Source organism: Diabrotica undecimpunctata, chromosome 5 (assembly GCF_040954645.1).
Source record: "Diabrotica undecimpunctata isolate CICGRU chromosome 5, icDiaUnde3, whole genome shotgun sequence".
Lineage (NCBI taxonomy): Eukaryota > Metazoa > Arthropoda > Insecta > Coleoptera > Chrysomelidae > Diabrotica > Diabrotica undecimpunctata.
The window spans coordinates 102,556,737-102,567,180 of NC_092807.1; the positions used below are offsets into that span (position 1 = coordinate 102,556,737).

The 10,444-nt window shown below is 32.4% G+C and overlaps 1 protein-coding gene across 3 annotated transcripts in view; it reads left to right on the forward strand.

Annotated features, from left to right (window-relative positions):
* The window catches only part of LOC140441591 (uncharacterized), an 803,694-nt gene that overhangs the window by 273,775 nt on the left and 519,475 nt on the right, over positions 1-10,444 (forward strand). Inside the window, exon 1 of one of the 3 annotated variants that reach the window (XM_072532422.1) lies at positions 5,800-5,980. The exons of the other annotated variants lie outside the window; for them this stretch is intronic. The gene's annotated coding sequence lies outside the window, so the exon portion shown is untranslated. Of the gene's footprint in view, positions 1-5,799; positions 5,981-10,444 lie in introns of those variants that run through there. 3 annotated transcript variants of the gene reach the window in all.

A 10,444-nucleotide genomic window follows, 5' to 3' on the forward strand; every position in this document is an offset into this window, starting at 1 on the left:
CCCCGGAGTGATATCTCTGAAATATGGTAATGAAAAATATTTGTTGATAGGAGTATCCGAGACTGGGTTCCCACTTAAGACATCATAATCAGCATTGTTAGTCGCGAAGGAAGGTGAAATATCTTCGTTATGGATAGTATTAAACAAAATTTTATTCACTAATGGTGTTGGATAAGCGTTTGAAATAAAAAGTTTCTGTAGGATTTGTAGGTTTTTTGTATGAAATGAAAAATCTGATAGTTTTATTACTCTATTTTTCATCTGTTTGATTAAGTTGACTTTGGTAGAATTATTATGGTATGAGTGGTAGTTAAGGTATCTAGAATCCAGAATGGGTGGGTTTTTAATACCAATCTATTTTGATGTTGTTGTTTTCCCTGATCATCCTTATGTCGAGAAAGGGGACGGACCAATTACCATCTTCCCTCTCTATAGTGAACTGGATGTAGGGGTCATAACCATTAAAAGTATCTAATAGTTCATCTACCCTTGTCAATAGAATATAATTAAATAAAGAAAATCAAAATAATATTTCCCTATACTGGGGTTTAATTTCATTCTTTTTTTACCAATGAACCTTAACGACATAAAGATTCATAAGAACTACTGAATTTGTCAGCGCTTGCGTTCTGGCTAAAACAGAACCTCACTTTTAAACTTTCTAAAAATCAAAAATTTAGTTATTGCCGACAATTCAAAGAATTACCTTCTTTTAAATGTAGTTACATTGGGTTTTTTGATTAACCTTGGGTATACCTTTGCGTGTTAAGTTCAAAGCTACCGTACATTTCAAACCTTAAAAAAAACTTTTTTTGCACATAGTAACAAAAAACACCACTATGTTACTAGCAAAGTTTTTTAATATTCTAACTCTACTTTCCGTACAGGAAATTGTAAATAAACATGTTAGGTTAGGTTCATAAAGTGCATATGAACACGCCTAAATGGGATAAAAAAGACCAAAGAAAGTCTATTTATTGACAAAAAAACAATACTAAAATAAACAAAAAAAAGTAATTTTTAAAAGTAAATTTTAACAATTATTTACGCCATACAAACAGGTCGGACATTAATATTTTTGCACAAGATATTAAAATCGACATATTTGTTGATGATGACTAGTTATCGGTGTATAGTATAAAAACTTACTTAACATGCACGGATGTGTATCATATATAATCCAAATCACAAGACTTTAAAGTAAAACATGCCTTGATCATTTCTTTATTAAAAATTCACAAAAAAATAAACAAAAACTTAGCCTTTATATTTTTAACTACAAAATAACTGAACATGGTTCCATTGCATTAATAGAAAAAATCAATTCTTCATACAGATAACATACAGTTAAAACTAAATTTAAGAGGCGAAAACTGGATCTCTGTTTATAATTCCACAAACATACATTATGCAACTGAGGGGTTAATTATTCCACTACAACGAAATATTGTCATAACAACTAAGGAAGTATTATCATTCTTAATAACTTTTTCGTTCATTCCTTTTTCTCTTAGTATTCTCCATAGTTTTTATCTTGAATGTCTTCATTTTTCCATGTTTTATTTATTATTTTTAGTTATATTTGTTTTCCATTTTCCCCTATGTTTTTTATAATTTCTGTTGTTATTATATCCACTCCAGGAGCTTTTTTATACTTTAATGTTTATTTCTTCTTCTAGTTCTTCCTCGTTTATTGAGTTTTATGATCTAGAAACATCCTGTATAATACTTCAAATTGCTGCAGAACATTTATAAAAAAATATAGACCCATTTCAGCTTCTAAACCACCACTAATTCACGTTATATAAACGATTATCACCTCGTGATAAAGATATACTCTCTAAAAAGCATTTAATAAGTTAATATAGGTCAGCAGACCTGTAAAGGGAGATATTTTATGTGTTATATCCTTTGAAAAATGCGCCTTCATCCCTATCTTCACTCTCCACGTCTCAATACCCTTAACGTTTTATGTGTGATAATATCTCACACGTGCCACCTCTTTAAGATTTTATCTTAATTTATGCTGTTAGGGCAGGCGTTTTTTTACCTTAGATAGTAACTCACCTAGATAATAAATCATATTTTTCACCTAATATAATCATATTTTTACGTTTGTGTTACAAGCATATTTATCAATTTGGGACTGATGGCAAAAGTGTCTGATTCTCAGCGAATAAACATAATTGATATGAGTTTAGGTAATAGTTCCTAAGGTTCCGTAACATATGATTTTTAACAGAAAGAGTTAAAATGATCATTCTCCGAGATGAACAAATTGAATAACTCACAAACTATTTGGTCGTTTTAGCTGCGATTTAGCTCACTTCAATAAAATATGAATTAACAGAATTTCAAGTAGTTTCATGTCAATATTAAAAAAAATATTTTTATTATTTATACATTACTGCGTAAATAGGGGTTTTTTTGCAATTCTCTCGTTCAATTGTTTACGTATTTTAATTTTGAAATTCGCAAATTGAAAAAAATTTTTAGGTCTACTTTTATTTGAACCATATTTTTTTCTTAAATGTATAAGACACGTTTTGTAATCATTAGTATTATCCAGATTTAGCCATACGGCTCACACTCCCTCTAGGGGGAAGATTCACTCATCCCAGATACCTACGGTATCAAAAGGATTGAGCTCTGGTGGGACTCTTTTCGTGTTATCGAGCCCTAGGTGACTTGGTATGCTGGAGTATCTCCCAAAAATTTTCGTACACATCTGGACGTTGACAGTAGTATAGCTTTCTGCATGGTCTTGTAGAGATGTTCATTCAGACCTAGCTTTTTTATGTTTTCTAGGAGGTTCGTTGGAATGACTCCAGTAGTAGAGAGAATAATAGGTATTGTCTGGGTACTTTGCCATAAAAAAATCCTTCTTAATTAATTTTTTGTAACCTACTCTTTTGAACCTTATAGGCGTATGCTTTAAAATACTTATCAAAGTTTTTCGTTCACTCTTTCTGAATTAACTGCGTATCATCAAAACCAACAGGATCCCTATTTTCCCAATTAACCGTTTCTCTTTCTAATCCCTTTATTAATTTCGTTCCAAATCAAAACAACAAAATGCTTTCCTGATTTTTTCTAAAAGCTATCAATCGAAATTGGGATTAAATTGTTGACGTACACTTTTAAAAATTACGTGTGAAATTTTTGCTTCCTATTCGAAATTTAAATAAAATGAACAAAATCACAATACTGAATGTAAGCTTGAGCAACTGGGATAATCAACAATCTGCCGTTATTCTTACTGCTGTGAAAATAGAATTGACAATATCAGCTGTAGTTGCCGAACAATTCTTATTTTAAGTAGTGGATGTTAATTAAGGCGGCCAAGCAAAGAATTTAGGACAAAACACTTGATAATTATGGACCTAGGGCACTCGCCGTTGACGGTGATGGCATAGCCAATGACGTTCTCAAAAATATATGGATCGGAATAGTTCGATTTAAATTATTATTGTCCCAGATTTAACAATTATGTTTGTTCAAGTACCCAGAAACAGTTTACAACTGCTCCAGAGCCCATTGTTCACACATATCGTTGTCAAAACGACCAAAAAATTTTGCGAATTTGTTTATCTTTAACAACAACATCTCACGTAATATCGATAAAACGGTAATGGCTTTCTTTTGTCAATAATTACTGTCGACAAATCTTGGTGTTATTACTTTAGTCCATCCAGTAAGCTGACTGGCCCTTCAATCACCAAAGAGGAGATAGAAAAGGCAATATTCAATTCAAAAAACAATAAGGCACCTGAACCAGATGAAATCCCGTCAGAAATACTCAAATTACTGGATGAAAGGGGAATTTCAGCACTACACAAAATATTTAACTTAATTTATGAAACTGGCTGCTATCCTCAACAGTGGTTACGCTCTACCTTTATTCCCCTGCCCAAGAAAGTCAATGCTAAAAGATGTGAGGATCACAGACTCATTAGCCTGATGAGTCACACTCTAAAGATATTCTTAAAAATACTACATCAAAGAGTATACCAAAAATGTGAATGGGACATCAGTGACTCCCAGTTCGGGTTTAGGCAAGGTTTAGGAACACGAGAAGCAATAGTAGCAACACAGGTGCTGGTCCAAAATTGTTACGATCAGAAGAAGGATATGTTCCTATGCTTTTTAGATTACCAAAAAGCGTTTGATCGTGTCCAACACCACAAGTTAATGCAGATCCTCAAGAAAGTTGATATAGACCAAAAAGACATAAGATGCATTGAAAACTTGTACTGGCATCAAACGGCACAGTTAAAAATAGACAATTCTATATCCAAACCCATACATATAAGAAGGGGCGTTCGACAGGGATGTGTGCTTTCCCCTCTTTTATTTAACATTTATTCGGAAGCCATATTTCAAGAGTCTCTGGAGGATGCAAAGATAGGAATCAAAGTGAATGGAGTACTGATCAACAACATACGATATGCTGATGATGGTGTCTTAATTTGTGACAACATAGTCGATCTTCAACAACTTGTCACTATAATCGGAGAATACAGTAAGCGAATGGGATTAGAGATTTATACCAAAAAAACCAAATTTATGATCATCTCCAGAAACTTGGATGCACTTGAAAACTCCACCATAACACTGAATACTAAGTCCATTGAAAGAGTGAGTAAATTTAAATATCTGGGATAGTGGCTTTTTGAAGACTGGGCATCGGACAGGGAAGTAAAATGTCGCATTGAGCAAGCTCGACAAGCTTTCGTAAAATTCAAGAAGGTACTGACTTGTTCAGAGTTCGATCTTCAACTGAGACTAAGGTTTACTAAGTGCTACGTGTGGTCAGTGCTGCTATATGGCGTAGAGGGCTGGACACTCAAAACTAGGGATATAAACAGATTAGAAGCTTTTGAAATGTGGCTCTATCGCCGTATCCTAAAAATACCATGGACAGCGAAAATCACAAATATAGATGTCCTTAAAAGAATAAACCAAGAACGCCAACTTTTCGAAACCATCAAGAAAAGGAAAACGGCGTATCTAGGTCACATCATGCGAAATGAAAAATACCAGTTCCTCCAACTTATAATCGAGGGTAAAATTGAAGGCAAGAGAGGAATGGGACGCAAGAAAATGTCCTGGCTCCGAAACATAAGGCAATGGACAGGGATTAACGACATACAATCTCTGATACATATTGCAAGAAATAGAGAATTAATGGAAAATGTGATCGCTAACATCCATTAGTGGATTTGCATCTAAAGAAGAAAAAAGTTGGATTAAGAGTATTTTTTCGTATAGCGCATAGACTTAAAAACATGAAAAGACAACCACAGGGGTATTGCACAGGGTAACATTTATTAATAGGTTACTAAGAAAAAAATCTTAAATTTCAGAATTCAGAACTATAAAGAACAAAACAAAAGAGAGTAATTTTATCATTAGACGGAAACAAAGAGATAGAGCTCTTGTAGTAGAATATACAAAGAAATATGAAGCAGTATCAGAAACAGATCGGTAAAAAAGTTTGTTTACCAATGCTCACCATAACATATGGAAAATGGTAGGTAATGAACAAGATGTATTTTCCTTGCTTGAATAAGTTTATAAATATGTGCGGTTCACGAAAACCACTGATTTTAAGAGTGTACCATCAGTCGAAAATGGGAATTACCGATTTCGTGTAACGCAATTTGTTGTGGACTCCACCTCGGGGGTAGTTTACGCAGCCCCGTGGCGCCCGATTCGAAGGGTGAACGTTCCGCGACGCCTTGCATCGCGACGCTATATATCTAGCGTCCCGAAAGTTTCAGTCTCGGGCGAGCCGTCTACACGATCGTGGAACACCAGAATTGCGCGCCATCTGCCAGCTGCTCGCGCGCTTTTTCGAAAATTCTTAGAGAACCCGAACTAACTCTGAGCACCAGTGCAATTTTTTATACACCTCGACGATGTTTGAATGTATTCTTTGAGTTTCTTGTGTATATAGAATGTTTTGAAGTGGTTTTATGTAAGGATTTTTGACGTTTTTTAATACTCCTAGAATATTTATTTTGTCATGAAAACATCCTAATATTATTAAACAATAAAATAAATAGCTAAATGGAAAAAAAACTAATAACAAACCTACGGTTATTTTTTATATTGAAATAGGAAAAAATTGAAGTTTAATAGAAAAGAATTCTTAAAGAATTCGATCGTAAAAAGAAGACAAATTGTTATATTTTCACTATGTTAAATAAACATATAATTTTATAAATAAATATCTAGAATCTTTGTACTTAAAAATTAGGCACCAAATAGTATTTTCTCATATATGCTTAAAAATTGGTCAAATAATTACCATAAATAAGATCCAGTGGGAAAATCCGAACCAGAATTTATTATTTTTTTAAACTGTTAAATTAAAAAATAATACTTTAGTATTCCATTATATTTCCATTATTTTTACTTAAAATTTGTTAATTAAGATGATAATTTGTATTTGCCCCCAAGAAAATGTATTTTATTTATTAATATTTATACTTAAGATGTAATATATATATATATATATATATATATATATTATATATATATATATATATATATATATATATATATATATATATAACCTGATTATTTCGACCAAAAAGCAATTTTATAAATATGTTGGAAATATCGGGTATGTGGTCTATATTAAATAAAAATCTTTGTTTTTTCTAAAGCTCAATGTTTCGCCATTTATTTAATGGCTTCATCGAGAGTAAAGAACTTAAAAGATTATACACATAAATGAAATTGAATATTACAATAACATATTGCTGATGTAACTGTACATTTAATAAAATGAATGTTAAAATTTAAATTATCTCTGAGCACGTTCTTTAACAATAAATAAGATGGAACAAGTGTTCCACAACACTTGGATTATCTTATCATTATTCTGATACAACTTTTACTGCCATCTTCTTCATTTTACTATCAGAAATTGTACCAACTCCATTTCTAGTGCTACTTTTTCCTACATACCACAACTTGTATCCTTCACCTAGTTTTTTCGCCGTTTGTCCTTTCCACCTAGTCTCTTGAATACAAGCAATTTGTACTCTCCTTCTTTTAAGCGCCTCTACTAACTCCACACTCTTACCTATAAGACTTACAAGACTCCAAGACCCTATCCTAATTTTTCTAACCTTTAATGGTGTTCCCCCTGAGATAGTCCTCATCCGGAAATCCAAACGGAGGCTTATTCTGCTTCCGGAATATTTTAACTCAGGAAGTGCCATTATTTCCGTATAATTATTATTACATTGGAGAAGGTCTTTTCATTATTATGACCTGAAAAGATTTTCGGACGTTTGATGCCTGAATGCCTTTTTTATCAAAATCATATCCTGCACGATTTAGCCAATACACCACCAATGCAACCAAAGTACAATATTACCCAACACTCTCTTGCATTTTTCTACTGTGTTAAATAGGTATTGATTTATAATATCAGCAATCGGTCTGTAGGAAATAAAACTATTTGTTCTGTCTCAATATTTCGTCACGATTTTGTGATTTCTTCAGGAGAAAACTGATAATTTATTAAAATAATTATTATATGTAAACAAAGTGAATATTTCAATACTCTTCTAGTTGTAAGTTTCCTTTCATTCCTTTGGGAGCTATTCTTCATTTGTAAGGAGATTTTAACTTAAATAAAAAATTATCGTACAAATACAACTAGTCAGTTATCTTTCATTAACTTTTATGTATGTAGGGCGATAAAGAAAAAAACTAATTTGTCCAACTCTTGATGATAACTTCTCTCCAGTTACCCCATTCTATTAAAAACTCATTATCGTATTTATATCTAAATATAAATCACCAATTGTTGTTAGACAAAGATTCCTATTGATTTTGCCATTTATATGAGCCATGACCTTTTGTAATGTCATGAGGGACTGTATCTTTTATGTGCTTTCTGTTGTAAGGTTAGTTAGATAACATAAAATTGAGATTAACGCCGAGACCTTGATCATGTATGAATTTTTTACAGTTTGGATATCCCCTTTAAGTATTTCTCTATAATTTTAACACTTTAATCAATAATTTTAAACAACAATGACATTTCAATCCAATTTCGGAAATGAAACTACTCCTACACGATATAATCTCTTTAATCCAATCATAAACAACTACAAATCAATAAAAATAAACATGAAATACCTATTACACACATTTCTCTACGTTCACATAAATCCAGAGAGTTGCAAAAACAAACATCCGCTTTCTTCTTTAAGCGCTGCTCCATATGTGCCGGTTAGAGAACAGAACCTAGTCAATTTTATCCCAGTCGTTCCGCAGAATTCTCAATAATTGTGGACGTTTTCCGCTTCTGTAATAGAGATGGGACAGATGATTTTCATTAATCGCTTAGTACTTTAGAGTTAGTTTGTTCAACAAGCTTCTAAAGGATCCATAGCATCTTAACGCATTCCAATATGAGTGATATCAAGCTGTGAGTTCTTATTTATTACTGTACTATTCAAGTATAAAAATTTCACAAAAACTAATGACCAACTAAAAGTATTGACATACGATGCAGTTGATTTCCTGTAAGACACACTGAAATCTGAAATTCCCATATGTTTTAGACGGAAAGGTTTCATTCAATCTACCCTGCCCGTAATCACACGATGTGCAAACCCTAACGCTGACAAAGAGAATAGTTACTAAGATACGAAAGGTTCTTGCGGTCTCGAAACAGTACCTGGAGCATCTCAAATTTTATATTATAAAAGGATCGTCAAAACATTTTTGACTTTATTTTAAAGCCAAAAATAGAAAAGCTATAATTTATATGCGTGACCTGAATTTTTTCCCAATCAAGTATAAATGAATTATTTTAAGATAATTTAAATTAATTCACTTGAATTCATTTGGTATAGTTTCCGGTAGCTTTCTTCTATTCCACCTCTACTTTTGAGGCGATTCATCGTCTTGAGTTCGGGTTGAGTGTGACAGACCGATCACAATTTTTGAAATTGATTTTCTTGACGAGGATTCGAGGGTCTCGTCTCGATTTCCATACTGATTTCGATATCTTATCGTAACGTGGCCTTAGCTACGGTCCGGTGGATGTTCTTGCAGAATAAATCAGGAATCTTCTTGACAGAAGCTTTAGGCGTTATCGAGTCAATGGAAACATCAATATTATATTTTATGTTTATCATTTTATTTTGCGCCTAGGTAATAATCTGTTTCTTTCACATTTCTAGATAACGTTTATATTACCTAGTAGCAAGATAAAATAATAAAAAAAACATAACTTTTTGTTCTCACTGATTCAATATGTTCAAAAATTAGCGTAATAAAATCTTCTCTTTCGTCAACTGTTCCAGCGGTAAGTTTCGTTCATTCTTTTCAAGTAGCATCTGACACTTCTTCCTTTTGGTTTGCACACTCTATGGTGTCATGTATCTCAAAATAGACTAGTTTTTTAGTTTCCAGTTGGTTATTTGAAATTTTGTGCATACTTTCGTCTGTTTATTGATAGTTCTTTGTACATCTCTTTTAACAACATTTAACACTTATTTAAATTTATTTACTATTGTTGTTTTCTAACACTAACACTAAAAACACAATTAATTTATAACATTTAAATCTTAAATATGTTGCCTGCGTGAGTTCATTTTAATTTAGGTAAGAGAAATAAGAAGAAGAACTATAAAAGATAAAGTGGGGTACTGTAGGACTGTCAAAAGTGAAAAGAAGAGGCAAAAAATGCATGCATCTAACTCCGGCTCACACCACACACTTCTACATATAAAAGCGTTTCTGATAGAGTAGCTTATATTATAATAGACCTAGATAATAAAAACAAGATCAATACAGTTATACAAGTGTATGCTCCCACAATAACGCATCAAGAAGAGGTAGTTGAAATGTTCTAAGAAGATTTGATAACAGCATTAGAAGAAAATGATACAAAGTATACCATCATTATGGGAGATTTCAACGCAAAATTAGGTGAAAAAGAAGAAAATACTGAAACTAAAATAGGGATGCATGGTTATGGCACACGAAATGAAAGAGCAGAAGAATTGGATAACTTCTTAGAACAACAAAATTTATATGCCATGAACACACACTTTAAGAAACCAGCAAAACAAAAATTGACGTGGATATCTCCCGATAAAAAGACGAAAAACGAGATCGATTACTTCTTGTGTGTCAGTAGATTCACAACTGGCAGTGATCATTGCCTTTTAAGAGCAAGGATTCATATTAAACAGACGAAAACTAGTAGAAACAGGCCACATAATTATTGTAATCAGATAGATCAAACTAAACTACGAGAGAAAGGAGATGAGTACCGAGAAGTCTTTAGAAAAGAATTTGTAGGACATTATCAATAAGAATACTCTTACATGAACACAGTTAATATAGAAATGCAACAAAAGCTTTGAAATCAGGACTGACTGTTGCAAAGAAAACGAAAAATAAA